The sequence below is a fragment of the Asparagus officinalis genome, chromosome 10 (assembly GCF_001876935.1).
Source record: "Asparagus officinalis chromosome 10, Aspof.V1, whole genome shotgun sequence".
NCBI classification, from domain to species: Eukaryota; Viridiplantae; Streptophyta; class Magnoliopsida; order Asparagales; family Asparagaceae; genus Asparagus; species Asparagus officinalis.
In genome coordinates this window covers 20,234,378-20,251,944 of record NC_033803.1, presented here as the reverse complement: position 1 = coordinate 20,251,944, position 17,567 = coordinate 20,234,378, and the positions used below count along the sequence as shown (strand labels likewise).

Genomic DNA, 17,567 nt, shown 5'->3' with positions numbered 1-17,567 from the left:
CTGTCATCTTCACCCTGTCTGCTTTGTACATACACTTGTTTATTATTTGGCTCCACTAGAGAGATATTACTGTGATGGTGAAACATGTTGTTATACTGTGTGGGTGCATGGCAGGTTTGACATCCGTGGGTTCACATTGGACTGCAGCCTTGTGTGAAACCATGGACGTCACATTTACATTCGTATTTTCAAGTTGGGTTCTAATAGCATTTTTCATGTCAACTAACAATATGATGAAATATTATATAAAATTGAATTAATTGCCTATATATAAATATAAAATGAAATATCTCGGAAATAATTATATCTAAGGGTAATCGATCATTAGAAAGAAGTAATTAGCTACATATAAGCATAAAGAACTGAAGCATGACCATAAATAAAATGTCCCTTTTAATATTACAGGTTGCAAAAAAATGAAAGGGATATATGCAAAACGTGCATCTCTTTTGGAGTTACAGGGGAGGAATAAGACATGCAAGTAAAATCCCTAGTACCATAAACTTGAATAAGAGAATAGACAAAACCTAGAGCTTATTGTTCCCTTATGTAAGCAACAAACGAAACATCCTGGCAAGTGTGATGATCGAACAACTTTCCACTTAACTGCACACAAGAGAAAAAAAAGGTAAAACCAAATAAAAATACTTAAGCTACATTAATGCTCATCTAAAGACCTATATTTTCAAAAATTCCATGTAGGTTAATTTTATTCTCTGAGGGCTTTATCCCTAATTGGGTTGATGATTATTAAAGAGTTAGAATGGCCTTCTTCATGCTCTTGATTTGAGAAAGTGTAAAGAAGTGCTAAGAAAAAAGATAAGAAACTAATGAGTATTAATTATCTTACATTAATAGAAATAACGACAAGAGGTAACAAAGGGACACTTCAACTGGGGCACAAACTACATTAAGAAGACAAATGCTTTAGGCATTATTAAGGAATTGAAATGCTCCATTAAAGTACATAAGTATGTGCCATGCATCAGCGTGAGCTAAAGCTCATTTGATAAGAAAACTACAAAGAGATATAATTGAGACATATCAAATTAATTAAAGTTAGAATAATTAAATTTCAGAGGGTAAAAAGGCAATCAAAAATTTTAACACCCCAATCCTCTTTTATATGGTGCTCCCCATCACTCCCTCTTATCTGTCTCCTCTCATTCTCTCTCTCCCTCAAACCCATTAGCCCAAGCTCCTCACTTTCTCCCTGTCCCCCTCCCTCTCCTATACAATCTCATCAACTCTCTCCCTCTAAACTCACAAGTCACAACCAAGCCCTCCTCCCCAAATCTCTCAGATCCATTTCTCCTCCTCCAGGCCGGCCCCCAAAAATAGGAAGCCCGAGGCCTTACATCAAGAAGTCCAAGTCGCCCAAATCTTGGAATCGTGAGATCAAAGGAGCCTGGAGAGAGATACCGCTCATGGGATCCTGCCAGGTTTGCTCTCTACTACTTGATGTTTTTTTCTTTCTGTTTTTTTTTTTTTGGTTTGATATATTAATGTTGTTTATATAGAAATGTTAGGAACACACCCCCAACCATAATCTCAACCACATCTCCTCTCCTTCTATAGTGCATTGGGCCCCACATCAAATTTTTTTAAAAAATTTGATGTGGGGTCCAATGCACTATAGAGGGAGAGGAGGTGTGGTGGAGGGTGTGGTTGGGGGTGTGCCCCTAACACCACTCTTGTTTATAATCCTCTTGTTGACAAGTTTCCTTTCTTTCTCCAGGCAAGAGTGTTTCATCCTCAGGTGGGTGGATGCGTTGTCGGATCCCACGGTTACCCACGAAATCCATAGCATTTGGATATTATATTGGTCTCAGGTTTGTCTTCCTTTGATAAAGAAATCCATATGCTTGTGAAAAAATATTATCCAAAGCCTCTTCTATACTGAAAACAAATATTGCTTTTTACTCTTCGTATTCACTTGATTTGCATAATTAGTTATGCAATTTCCTTCATTTTTAGCCAAACAAACAGCCCCTAATTAAAACGTAACCTGGAAAACATCCAAATCTAAATATAAATAGGGTTGTTTTTTTCCCCACAACGAGAACAACCACTAGAGTAAAAGCCTAATCTTTTTTGTGGATTTAGACTTTTGCTGAAGCTAATGAAAGCTTAGTAATTGACAGGATTAATTAACGCCATCTAATTTGTGCTAATCTTTTTTTATATATAGGAGGGCCCTTTTAGGTTTTTGTTTAGGTTTTTGCCTAGGGCCACCGAATGCTCAGGACCGGCCCTGTATATATAATATTATATATATTATATATATATATATATATATATAATATATAGTATATATATATATTATATAATATATATATATATATATATATATATATATATATATATATATATATATATATATATATATATATATATATAGAGGAGAGAGATTAATGGGTATCATATGTCATATGAGAGGATTCCTCATATACAATGATGTGGCACAATCTCCACAGTGAATAAAGTAGGAGAGAGAATGTCTCATAAAATACACTTGGGTGGAGATTGTGCCACATCATTGTATATGAGAGAATCCTCTCAATATGACATATGATACCCATTAATCTCATATATATAATATATAATATATTATATATATATATATATATATATTATATATATAATATATATATATTATATAATATATATATATATATATATATATATATATGAGATTAATGGGTATATCCTTGTCATAGGAGGGGATTTCCTCCTATGATGCCTCTAAAATCACATGATTGAGCGACATTGTGGTGATCCGCTCCGTTTGAACTTGATCTACATATTCTAAAACCCAACACACCAAGTTTGGGGTGAACCCGGTGCTCGTTGACCTTCATTCCACTCGTATCAATTTTAACGTTTTGAATGAATAGAACTTTTCACATGGCTCAATGGGAGGGTCAAACGACGACGGATTACCCCAACTTGGTGTGTTGGGGTTTTAGAATATGTAGATCAAGTTTAATGGAGGCGGATCATCCACAATGTCGCTCAATCATGTGATTTTAGAGGCGTCATAGGAGGAAATCCCCTCCTATGACAAGGATACCCATTAATCTCTCTCTCTCTCTCTCTCTATATATATATATATATATATATATATTTATATATATATTATATATATATATATATAAACTTATGTCAACTTAAGTGGACGTCCACTAAGTTTCTTAGTCATTGATGATCCTTGATTGAGCTACATTATGGATGATCCGCTCCGTTAAACTTGATCTACATATTTAAAATTCCAACACACCAAATTTGTGGTGAACCCGTCGTGGTTTGACCCTCCGTCGAGCCAGTGTAAAAAGTTCTATTCATTCGAAATCGTTAAAACTGATACGAGTGGATGAAGGTCAAACCACGACGGGTTCACACCCAATTTTGGTGTGTTAGGCTTTTAGAATATGTAGATCAATGTTTAACGGAGCGGATCATCCACAATGTAGCTCAATCAAGTGATCATCAAAGACAGAAACTTAGTGGACGTCCACTTAAGTTAACATAAGTTTATCTGCTCTCGTCTCTCTCTTCTCTCTCTCTGATCTCTATATATATATATATATATATATATATATATATATATATAATATATATATAATATATATATATAGGGAGAGGTTCTAATAAAAACCTAGAGAACTAAAAACCAATCCTAACCCTCCAATCTATCTAATCCAACGGCCTACATTTCGATGGCAGAATTATAAATATAGACAAATTTAATACACATCATTAATGTGAAAAGGATAAAATTGGAACAATTCACTACATTAATGGTGGCTGGCAACATTGGAAACCAAAAATACAACACGTGGAACAATTCACTACATTAATGGTGGCTGGCAACATTAATGCTTCTCTGTTGAGTTCTCCATTTCCCCATTTCTCTCTCTAACTCACTTCCTGCTCTCTGTAACTCACTTCCATCTTCTATCAAGCTTTGATCTTCCATCTTCGCATGAAGAACACAGCAACAATTCATTAAAAATCATCCTAACCATCCAAGCTTTCGCTGGAGTGAATCTGGATTCACTCCAGTGAATCTGGATTCACTCCAGTGAATCTGGATTCACTCCAGTGAATCTGGATTCTCCTACCCATCCAAGCTTTCGCTGGAGTGAATCTGGATTCACTCCAGTGAATCTGGATTCACTCCAGTGAATCTGGATTCACTCCAGTGAATCTGGATTCACTCCAGTGAATCTGGATTCACTCCAGTGAATCTGGATTATATTGAAGCTCGATTCATTGGAGTCAGTGAATCTGGATTCACTCCAGTGAATCTGGATTCACTCCAGTGAATCTGGATTCACTCCATTGAATCTGGATTATATTGAAGAAGTTATCAAACAATAGCAAATCTGTAAAAATAAAAACAAAAAGAATAAGAAACTTATGGTAAAAAACAAGCTATATAATTTAAAACCATGATAAGATTTCACATTTTACAACAAAAAGTTACGATTTTTATGGTAAAAAACAAACACCTCACATAACTGAATCTGGATTCACTGCAGTGAATTTTTCTTCGAACATGCATTTATTTCTTCGAAATTACAGCACATGCATTTATTTCTTCAACAATTCATTAAAAACCATCCTAACCATCCAAGCTTTCGCTGGAGTGAATCTGGATTCACTCCAGTGAATCTGGATTCACTCCAGTGAATCTGGATTCACTCCAGTGAATCTGGATTCACTCCAGTGAATCTGGATTCACTCCAGTGAATCTGGATTCACTCCAGTGAATCTGGATTCACTCCAGTGAATCTGGATTCACTCCAGTGAATCTGGATTCACTCCAGTGAATCTGGATTCACTCCAGTGAATCTGGATTCACTCCAGTGAATCTGGATTCACTCCAGTGAATCTGGATTCACTCCAGTGAATCTGGATTCACTCCAGTGAATCTGGATTCACTCCAGTGAATCTGGATTCACTCCAGTGAATCTGGATTCACTCCAGTGAATCTGGATTCACTCCAGTGAATCTGGATTCACTCCAGTGAATCTGGATTCACTCCAGTGAATCTGGATTCACTCCAGTGAATCTGGATTCACTCCAGTGAATCTGGATTCACTCCAGTGAATCTGGATTCACTCCAGTGAATCTGGATTCACTCCAGTGAATCTGGATTATATTGAAGAATAAAAAACTTATGGTAAAAAACAAGCTATGAAATTTTAAACCATGAAAAGATTTCACCTTTTACAGCAAAAAATTACGATTTTTATGGTAAAAAACAAACACCTCACATAACTGAATCTGGATTCACTGCAGTGAATCTAGATTCACTCATGCGTTTATTTCTTCGAAATTACAGCACATGCATTTATTTCTTCAACAATTCATTAAAAACCATCCTAACCATCCAAGCTTTCGCTGGAGTGAATCTGGATTCACTCCAGTGAATCCGGATTATATTAAAGAATAAGAAACTTATGGTAAAAAACAAGCTATAAAATTTTAAACAAAAAGAATAAGAAACTTATGGTAAAAAACAAGCTATAAAATTTTAAACAAAAAGAATAAGAAACTTATGGTAAAAAACAAGCTATAAAATTTTAAACCATGATAAGATTTCACATTTTACAGCAAAAAGTTACGATTTTTATGGTAAAAAACAAACACCTCACATACTGAACACAATATTGCACCACAACAACAGAAGTCACTGCTGCCTCTTACTGCTTTATTCCTGACTTAAGCCATTACATCACGCAAATCATAATATATACAAGCAATCTAATCTTAAACGCAAGCCTTAAAACACCTTGCTTTAGCGTAAAACGCCAATCTCCACCAAACATTGAAAAAGTTGGTGAGCTGCTTCTCGATGTTTGACGGGTCCCACTTTTCCGGTTGTAGTTGCCTATCTTTTCGTAAAATCATAAAGGGACAGGGAGAAATGTGATGAACACTTTCATTTAAGGTCGCACGTACAACATCATTATATATGTGAGTAGGTTTTCAGATTTTAGTGGTAGCTGAGAGCATCTCTAACCAAAAAATTCAAAACGGTGTAGTTTTTACATCAAGTTGGTGTAGTTTTTACACCAAATTACTATTCCATCTCCGACCCATTATACCAAATTTTATACAAAAAAGAATATTCCTTTTATTATTCTTATCTTTTAACATTTTTATCTATTTAAAATATTTAACAAATTATATAATTACATAATTATATAATTATATAATACATTACATATAATTAATTATAATAACGTGTAAGTTTTTATGTCGTAATTTAATGTTGTATTTTTTAACTAAGTGTAAATTTGATTTATATTTTCATTTCGTATTACGGAATTTTATGTGTTTGAATTAAATTATCTATTTTTTCTTTTTGAATTTTATTTTAATAATTATTTTATACTATAATTTTATTATAAAAGTTAAAAATAAAAAAATTTAAATGGAATAAACTGAGGTTAATTAATGATATAATACGATACAATAGGTATTTTTAATTTGTTATCACATAGTTTAATGGTAAAATCAGAAAAACAAAAAATAAAATCAGAAAAACAAAAAAAATTATAAAGCTACAATGTTGCACCATTCCTTGAGTAACACTATAGCACCTCATCAATTTAACGCGGGATTTAGCGATCGGTTAAAGGGAATTTTTTGCGCTAAAATAGGTTTTACCGCTAAATTGCAACTCCGTTGGAGATGACCAAATAGTGATATTTTGTTGGCCCCTCTCTCACCTGACTATAGAGAGCTATTTAGAAAATCATACGGAAAAGAAAAATAGAATATGAAGATATTTGATCTTATTCATTCACTTACATGGAGTTGCTATTAAAGTGCTGCGTTGATACACATTATGATTATTATGGGGGCATGTTTGATTAGTTGGAATCACATATTGTTCCAGTTACATATAAATTTCAAAAAAATTGTGACGTTAGATGTGTTTCTTTTTTCTTTTCTTTTTTTCCTTTGATGAGAAAATTTTGGCATTAGATGTTGTAACCTAAAAATTATTCCAGTAACATAAATTGGAGAAGACATTGTAAAAGCTAACATGATATACTAGCAATGTGTGCATTGAGATTCATCTTAGAGAATCTCCAAGGAATCCCTACAATCTCTCTTAATTTATGTTGTGCGCAGCGAAATTTCGGCAGCACTTCGGCAGCACAACAAGAGAGATTAGATCGATAAGAATTCATGTCTCACCAAGGAAACAAGAATCTGAAGCGGATATCTCAACAAAGTGAGATATCGGCTCTTCCTCTCATCAGTTCTAGGACTGACCTGTCGAGGGATCCTACAAGCTATTACAAATCACGGCAAGAACACAATTTTTACGTGGTTCGCCAAACTGCCTACGTCCACGGGGCAAGGAGGGGGGAGGTCTACTAATAGAGGGAGAGATACAACTAGGGTTTACAATCACTCAATTTAAACCCTCAAACAAACTCTCAGATCCCTCACAATATCTCTCTACAAAAGATGCACAAAACCCAACAAAAGGATGACTGACTTCTTCTGTGTTTTTCTCCCACAGCCAAAAAATCACATCTGCCTTTACTCTTGCACTTTTTTACTTGCTCTCTCTCCTGCAGCCGAAACAAAGCACAAACCTTGCTCTTCCTTTGTAGCCGCCAGCAAAGAAACCCACCTTGCACACACTCTGCAGCCGTCAAAAAAACAAATCTGCCTTGCCCACCTACTCCACAAAACCCTAGGCAACATTTATAGGTCTCAAAGTGAAATCGGGTGGGCCGGCCTTCATCACGCGGAAATAAACCGTACTTCCTTCACATGGTTTCACGTGGGTGTTGGCCCCACTAACGCTTCACGTATTCACAATTCTCCACCTCGGTGAAGTTTCTTCCAAAACTGAGCCGACACTGACCACATCAAATGCCTCACTTGTTGCGTCCAGTACGCCATGGCAATGGACTCATGACAACAGACTCCCTCCACAACAGGTCGAGACTCAAACGGGAGTGCGAACACTCAACCCAAACCAAATAGTGTCTACTCACCAAATCAAACTGAGCATACACCGACTACACCAAATGCCTCACTTGCTGAGACCCAAATGGGAGTGCGAACACTCACCCCAAATATCGATGTCGCTCACCAAATCGGCTGCATCATAAAGACTGCCTACGTATCCTCTTGCCTAAGGAATCAAGCCTTCACGTAGTTCACCAAAACGGCCTCCAAAGACCTCAATCCACTAGAAGAGTTCGCAACCCTTCTCCAACATCACGACCAAGTCTACGGCTGATAGCACCTCCAATGGCCCTAAACTGAAACAATCCAAACACCTCCACCTAAGATGAACCAATGGTCATATCCAGACTACATCTATCAGCTGCACTCGAATCAATCAACCTATCATCTGCATCCAAATCAACATGATTCCTAATCTGTGTCACATCAGCTAGAATCCCAAATGATGCAGTATGATTTGGAGTTTCCACCCAACGTGGAATAGCATCACTCTCCATCCGCTGCGATGTCCCAAAGATCTGATCACCACTCTCTACCTGCCGAGAGTTAAATGTGACATACCTGCTCAGAACAAAGTCAGAAGCTAATACCTGATAATCAAACATGCTTCTGAATCCCAAATGTGCTATCGGATCAACTCTCACATCCACGATGTGACTAAGTGCTGGGTAGCCAAACATCCGACGCAACCCAAAATCTGAAGCAGCTCCACCAGATCCAAAATCTCTACATGCAGCAGTCGGCAACCCATACATGAGATGGCCCAAATATGTCATAGCCCGCACATCAATGCCAATGCTCGACATCAAACGCCGATCCTCCTCCAGAAAGGAACAGCTCCCCAAATCTGCCATCTCATCACATCGCCTCAAAGTTTCCACACCAATAAAGTGTCTCCTATTGCCGTGAGCTCGACACAAATGCAGATATAGGTCCCTCTTGTATCTCCTTCTAACATCAGACTGAAGTACATTCACCTTTCTGCCAATACACTTCCTCCATTTGTTGCGGACTTCTAGGACTTCACACCAACGGGACTTGGTTGCAACCCACCAATGCCTAGAGCAATCCCCAACTGCGAAAACCACATATCTATTACCTCCCAATAATGCTCCCTTGGAAAGCCCCCGAATGCCTGAATGAACATCCCTCAGAAGACCCCTCGAATGATGGATAGAAGTGTCAAACTCCACCTCGGTCTTCTCGCTCATACCAATTGGTTCACAGGACTTCAAACTGCAGGTCAAAGCACTCCTCAATAACCTATACACAACATTATCAATCAAATAACCCAGCATCAAACAACGCCACAGTCTAGCTGAATCTGATGAAGTCGTCATCTCCCTATCAATCGCCGTGCTTCCAAGTAAATAATACAAATTGCTCCTTCTGATGCCCTTCATCACAATCATGGACCCCGATGTGACCTTCAAACGTGCATCCACCAATGTCACTTTATAGCCATATGCCACCAAAGCTCCTAGCGAAATGATGTTCTTCGACAACTGCGGAACGAACCTCACTTCTTCTAACTCCTGAATCACTCCGTCATACATCCGAATACGAACGGTACCAATACCACCAATAGAACATGCATGTCCATTACCCATGAGCACAACATCCTCTCTTTCCAACTTCTGAAAGCTGGAGAACCAATCCCTCCTAGGACAAACGTGGTATGAAGCACCCGAATCCAACATCCACTCTGTAGAGTTGGCAACACAAACTGACGGTAGTGCAGACAATGAATAGCCCGAAAAATCCGAATCTGAATTGTCGCCACTATTCTTGACAACATTCACATCCGAAGCTTGTACAGCTTTCCCCTTATTCTTCTCGGCTCGATCTAACTTTGGGCATTCAGCTTTCCAATGTCCATCCTCTTTACAAAAGGCACACTGATTCCTACAAATCCCACGATGTGCACCTCTAGACTGCGACCTCCTGCTTCGGTTTGAACCACGACCATGAACTACTAATGCATCTCTCGATGCCTTCTCGGAGGACTCATCCACACTCTTCCTCAATTCATAATTTACTAGTCACCTCCTTGTAACTAACAGTAGTTCTTCCATTAATCATAGTTAAGACAAAAGTACCATAAACATCCTCGGGCAACGAACACAAAAGTAGCATCGCCTTGTCTTCATCCTCAACCATGATATCCACATTGGCCATGTCTGAAAGTAGCTTTGTGAAGTTGTTACATGCTCCCTAATGGAAACTTCCCTCTTCATCTTGAATTGGTAAAACCTCTTCTTCAAGTGAAGCCGATTCTCAATGCTCTTAGTAAGATACTTTTCATTGAGCGTTTCCCACACCTTCTTCGCCGATGTCTCGTTCATCACGTCATAAATAAGATCTGGCGTCAAGCATGACCGAATAACTCCACACGCCCTACTATTCATCTTCTTCCAAACCTTAGCTTCCATCTCGGCAGGTTTCTCTTGTAACTCAAGAGTCTCCTCCAAATTCTGAGCGTCCAAGGCGTCCATCACCTGACACCTCCACAATCCGAAATTAATCTTGCCGTCGAACTTCGGAACATCAATCTTCATGTTATTGATGCTCAAATTATGTATCGTCTTCGTAAGAGACGATCCCGATGTGCTTGTTTCACCCATGTTGTCGATCTAATATTCAAATAGGAATTCTTCAGCCAATCCTTCAAACAAGCTCCTAAGTCCAACCCGGAGCTCTGATACCACTTGTTGTGTGCAGCGAAATTTCGGCAGCACTTCGGCAGCACAACAAAAGAGATTAGATCGATAAGAATTCCTGTCTCACCAAGGAAATAAGAATCTGAAGCGGATATCTCAACAAAGTGAGATATCGGCTCTTCCTCTCATCAGTTCTAGGACTGACCTGTCGAGGGATCCTACAAGCTATACAAATCACGGCAAGAACACAATTTTTACGTGGTTCGGCAAACTGCCTACGTCCACGGGGCAAGGAGGGGGGAGATCTACTAATAGAGGGAGAGATACAACTAGGGTTTACAATCACTCAATTTAAACCATCAAACAAACTCTCAGATCCCTCACAATATCTCTCTACAAAAGATGCACAAAACCCAACAAAAGGATGACTGACTTCTTCTGCGTTTTTCTCCCACAGCCAAAAAATCACATCTGCCTTTACTCTTGCACTTTTGTACTTGCTCTCTCTCCTACAGCCGAAACAAAGCACAAACCTTGCTCTTCCTTTGTAGCCGCCAGCAAAGAAACCCACCTTGCACACACTCTGCAGTCGTCAAAAAAACAAATCTGCCTTGCCCACCTACTCCACGAAACCCTAGGCAACATTTATAGGTCTCAAAGTGAAATCGGGTGGGCCGGCCTTCATCACGCGGAAATAAACCGCACTTCCTTCACATGGTTTCACGTGGGTGTTGGCCCCACTAACGCTTCACGTATTCACAATTTAGGGGGTCTTTTAAGGGAAGGAAATGTTATCCTCCAGTGATTCCCCTTTAAAAGTCCTCCTACCCCTTAATTATTCATATTTAGTGTTTTAATTTTTATAGATTAGGATTTAATTAAATATGTGGTTTATTTATAAATGAATAAATAATTAAATGTTAATAACTAAAATAATTAATTAATTAATTTAAATTAAGAAATTACCTTATACAATCATTAAATTAATTAATCATATTAAAATTTAACAAATAATTAATTTATAATAATTAATTTATATAAATCATGTTAAAAGTTAAATATTATTTTAAATTTAACTTCATATTATTTTAATATTAATTTTATTTAACTATATATTTAATCAATTATTTTATTTTGAATTAACTATACATTAACACCATTAAAAAAATATTAATATAAAATTATAAGGGCAAGGTTATGGGATCTTAACCTTCCCCTTAATTTGGGAAGAGAGTTAAGAGGTTTGGGGTAGAAGGGCGTTTTTTTCCGACTCGTTGGAATAGATTCCCCTCCGGAGTCCCTTAATTAAGCTAAACGGGCCGGATTTTTGGGGCTCCTTCGGATGCTATTACACGCAGGGTTCACTTGGCATATAAGAAAGATCTTCTTTAGGATACTTTTCCAGGCTGCGGCGGATACGGATTAGATGGTGTTTGTCGTGAGCGGAGCCCACCGGTGGGGCCGGCGTAACGGTATTTTTTGGTGATCCACATCCTTTTAAACCCAGCGCTTTGTCGACCCGCTTTTACTAAACAACAACATCATTGTGCTAAACATGGGGGAGAGCAGATCCGGTCACCGTCTCACCAACTCCCGCCCGATGTAGAGGCGTCAGGATTCGGCATTCCATAGCACTTTTTAGTGTTCTCTCGTGTGCGGCCTGTGCCACGTGTCAGGCCACAACCAAAGGCTCAACCACTCCCTCCTAACTTTATTTCTTTTCTTTTTTATTTTTTTTGAATTAAAAATTGGAAACTACTATAAAAATGGGATTGGGGTGCCCATTGCAAACCAGCTCTCCACCAAAAGAGCTCCCTTAATTTTTTTTTATAAACGTACACCTTTGTTCTTGCTTTCTTTATCCCTGGCTCCCCTTCGTCGGTTCTTCATTGCCTCCTTATTCAAGCTTCAGCAATAAGAGATCGTCCTTTGGTCCTCCTTTAAGGTAGAATTTTCTTCTATCTGACTTGAGTTTGATTATGAGTTTTGAATATTGAACCATTTTGATAATTATTTTGTACGTTCTTGGGGGTCTGGAAGAGTTATAATCGTCTTTGCGATGATCGATCACAAGCAAGTTCCAGAAGTTAGAAAATTTTTGTAGGTCTGTCTCAATGTAAGGTTACGTTTCATGGTCTTTTTGATTGTATCAATCAAGTTTCAAGTTTGTTTCTCGAAAAGAGAGAAACAAACTAATTAAACTTAGGTTCTTTTTTTTTCATAGAAGTGGTAAATTAAGAGCCCAACAAATGACAAAGCATCTAAAAGTTCATTGGCCGAATCAGCCGGCTCAGACTCTTGTTCCTTTTCGTTGGCCCCACTTCCAAACGACCACCCGCCAAAAAGTAAACACAACCCCTGCCATCAAAACATATTTCTTTAAAATCCCTCTCATCGACTCAATTCAACAATTCAACCAAAAAAAAAAAAACACACACACACGCTCAGATGTGATCATTTGTTGAAACGCTTACAAAAACATGCTCCCCTACCAAGCTACAACCAATTTCTAAACCAATTACTTTGAAAATCAACAAAATGTAGGTGCACCAAAAATGATCATCAACGTCAAAGAAACCTCAATGGTTCGCCCGGCTCAACCGACACCAAATCAAAGAGTCTGGAACTCGAACCTCGACCTTGTCGTCCCGAGGTTCCACACGCCAAGCGTCTACTTTTACCGTCGACCAGACACAGCGACCAACTTCTTCGACGCCGAGGTTCTAAAAGAAGCGCTGGGCCGAGCGCTCGTGCCATTTTACCCGATGGCAGGGAGATTGGCGAGGGACGAAGATGGCCGTATTGAGATTGACTGTAATGGAGCTGGAGTTCTCTTTGTTGTGGCAGAGACGAGCTCGTCGATCGATGATTTTGGGGATTTTGCTCCTACAATGGAGCTGAAGCAGCTTATTCCGGCTGTGGTTTATACTGATGATGTTTCAGGGTATCCTCTGCTTGTGCTGCAGGTAATTCAATTAATACTGGTTGTGTTTATTTTTATTTTTTTTTCAGTTTAGAATATAGTTATGTAGTGACGATTATTCTCAAGAGAAATAGCACTAACAATAATGAATGAGAATTACTATATGTTTATTATTGTATAGAATAAATCATAGTCAATTAGTTATTATTTAATGATTATGAATGAATAAAGTGACATAATTGAAAAAATCCAGCCCTAGTTTTAAAACCTATGCTTGGCTTTGAAGCCACCTTTCATCAACTTACAATACGTTGAAAACTAGTGAGAAGTAGATTACGAAGATGCATTATAGATTAAATTGGGTGTTGAATGCCAATATATATACGAAAAATGATATTATGCGTCACCATACAGGGACAAGTCTAAAGCGTACAGAAAACTCCTGCATTTAGAAGTAATCTAGTTATAGATAAAGAAGTAGCTCGTGCCTTAATAAACGAAGCTAGAATAATAGAAAAAATCTGTAAGAAATTTCGCTAGAAGTTTATGTGTCGGTGTAAGAAAATTATAGCAATGTTTCTGTCTGGTTTGCTAGTTAAGTTCATTTTTCAATTGTTGTGTTTTTCTTATTTTTCTTTTTAGGCCCTACAAAGTTGACTCTGAGAAAGAAATCCATGTGCACACCAATATTATGTCGTTTTTGAACAAGCATAACACACATGGGACAATAAATAGATGAGCGGGATTGAATATTGATAAATACATGACCTGTTAAAAGCTGTTCCTAAATTCTGACCAAATCAACTGGGAGAAGAATTCCATTCTCAGTCGCTCACCTTACTTCCAAGGAAAAGTCTGTTCTTAAATGTACACCTTACGCTTACGTGAGTCTTTTGTTCACATCTCTGGTCTCTCTTTTTGTTTGGTGGGACCTCCCCACCAAATTCTTTCGGCTGCTTCTGTTTGACAGCGTGAATAGCGCACGATCATTGGTCAGTATACCATCTCCAGGGAAAACCACAGCTCAACTTTATCTTTAATTAAATCCATTACCTACCGCCATAATTTGACCCGTACCTAATTTATTCTCTTATTAAGGAAATTCGCCCCCATTATTTAAATCTCTAAAATAAGATTGTCCCTGCTGTCATCTGGTAATAAAATATTGGCGACGTTAAGTGAGATTTACATGGGAGTTGGGGTTTAATAATTTGGTAGCTTATAAATATGTGAGGTATGCTTCTTTCTGGTGTCTATTTAAGACCAATTAATTAATTCAAGGACGGTACCGATTTATCTCTTGTCTACTGATCTAAGACATTGTACGGACAAAACTAAATTGTTCACTTTGAAGACAAAAAATAAGATTGTTGTACATATAACGAATATATAACGTACGATTATAATGGGGTCTTTCAATTAAAGGTGCCAAGAAAGGGGACAGAATCAAATGCTATAAGTTGATTATAATGGGGTCTTTCAATTTAGGACGCAACACTATAGCAGCCCGCTATTTTAGCGGAGCAATTGACCCTGCATTGGAGGGGGCAATCAATGTTAAGTTGATGTTTTAGCGTATGCGTTAACTAACGAGTCAAAACTCCTCCGCAGGTGACCCACTTCAAGTGCGGCGGAACCTCCCTGGGCGTCGGAATGCAGCACCACGTCGCCGACGGCGCGTCAGGCCTCCATTTCATAAACTCGTGGTCCGACATAGCCCGCGGCCTTGACATCGCCGTCCCTCCCTTCATCGACCGCTCCCTCCTCCGCGCCCGTGACCCTCCCTCCCCCACCTTCCCACACATTGAATACCAGCCCTCGCCTCCCATGAACGGTCAGCCTCCGCGGCAACGTCCCCTCCCGCGTTCAAACCCGCACACCCGACGCTACCGCGCGTCAAACCATTCTTCAGGCTCACCAAACCCAGCTTCAACGCTCCTGAAATCTAAGCCACTCAAGTCCTACCTTACAGGCAGCTACGCGCTAGCCGCCGGCCACGTGTGGCGATGCGCAAAGCGTCCGCCCGTGCCTCCCCGCCGAGCCAGCCTCACCAAGCTCTAACCTGCGCACTGACGGACCGACACCCGCCTCGCGCCGGCACTCCCTGAGGCCTACTTCCGCAACGGTCATCTTCACGCCGACGCCGATAGCGGACGCGGCGTTGAGATAGCTGATGAGGACAACGGATGTAGGGAAAAGCGGCCGCAGCAGGATACAGGCCGCCGCTTGGCGAGCGATAGGACGGACGAGTACCTGCGGTCGGCGCTGGATTACTTGGAGATGAAGCCAGACCTTTCAAAGCCGGTGAAGGGAGCGCACACGTTTCGGTGTCCGAACATCGGGATCACGAGCTGGACCAGGCTGCCGATTCACGACGCCGATTTCGGGTGGGGCCGGCCGATATTTATGGGGCCCGGCGCGATCGCGTGCGAGGGGCTGGCGTTTATGTTGCCCAGCGCGGAAGGTGACGGGAGCTTGTCGGTGGCGATATCGCTGCAGGCGGAGCATATGGTCAAGTTTCAGAAGTTGTTGTATGATTTCTGAGTAGGGACGGACTTAGATGCTCTTATCGATTGTTGGTTTGCTTTTCTTTGAGATTCGGAACAAGAAGATAGCACCAAATTCAAAAAGGAAATTAAATAAGTTGCTTAATTAATTTCATGGTCTTTACTTTTTTTTTTTCTTTTTCTTGTGGAATGTCATGAGCACCGATAGTTGTAGTATTGCAATACGGAATATGTTTGTATGCTATTCGTCTTAATTGTAATTGGACTTAGGAGAATAGTACATAAAGTTTTGCTATTCGGGTCATATTTTTCATTGTAGACATGAGCTCAATTGAAATTTGTCACTGCATAATTTCAAAGGATTCACACATCATCTCCAATTACATGTCCAATTCTCTTGAAGATATCACTTCATCTCAAAACCAGCTAAAAAGTTTACAATTTATAAGGAAACAGGACAAATTTCAGAGTTCACAAATCTAACTATTCCTTGTAAAACTCCACGCATTACAAGTCACCAATTTCAGACAAATTGCCATTAATCAGAGGGTTATCGCATTTGCCTAAAACTTAATGTTTGATAAATTGTAATTACTATGAAAAATATAGATACAAGTGTGAACGTGTTTCTGCTTTGCTCGTGGGGTCCACACCCACGTGAGTCCGCGTGGAGGTTTTTATTTTTGTTCGGGTTTCGTTCGGGTACATGTGAAGCGGCCCGTGAGTCCGCGGGTTTCAAGTTCGTCCGCCGGCTATAAATACCTAGTTTTCTAGGTATTCGGGTGGCGTGCAAGGATTTGTTTCATGGGAAATTTTTGCGGCTGCAGGTGTAAAAACGGAGGCTTCGTGCTGTGCGCAGGAGGTTAAATTGTTTGTTCGGCTTTGGGTATTTTTAGCAGGAGATTTTTTTGGGTGCAGTCCTTTTGTGTAGTCTTTTGTAGAGAGATATTTGTGAGAGATTTGAGAGTTTGTGTGAGGGTTTAGATTGTGAGTGATTGTAAACCCTACTTGTATTCTCTCCCTCTAATAGTAGATCTCCCCCCTCCTTGCCCCGTGGACGTAGGCAATTTGCCGAACCATGTAAAAATTGGTTGTACTGCTATTTGTGTGATTTGTAATAGCTTTTAGGACCCCTCGACAGGTCAGTCCTAGAACTGATGAGAGGAAGAGCCGATATCTCACTTTCCTAGAACTGATGAGAGGAAGAGCCGATATCTCACTTTGTTGAGATATTCGCTTCAGATTCTTATTTCATTGGTGAGACGGGAATTCTTATTGCAACCTGACTCTCTTGTTGTGCTGCCGAAGTGCTGCCGAAATTTTTCGTTGCGTGTAACAAGTGGTATCAGAACCCAGATTTCAGATCTAGAGTGTTTTGGATTTGGTGGAGGAAGATTTTGTGTGAAGCTTGGTTCTTGGAGTTCTAGGCTTCGGTGGAGATAGCATTAGGAGTTGCCGTTAGAGATTTCG

General features: G+C 39.4%; 1 pseudogene; it reads left to right on the top strand.

Moving 5' to 3' along the window:
- Positions 12,458 to 16,403, top strand: LOC109825200 (annotated as a pseudogene).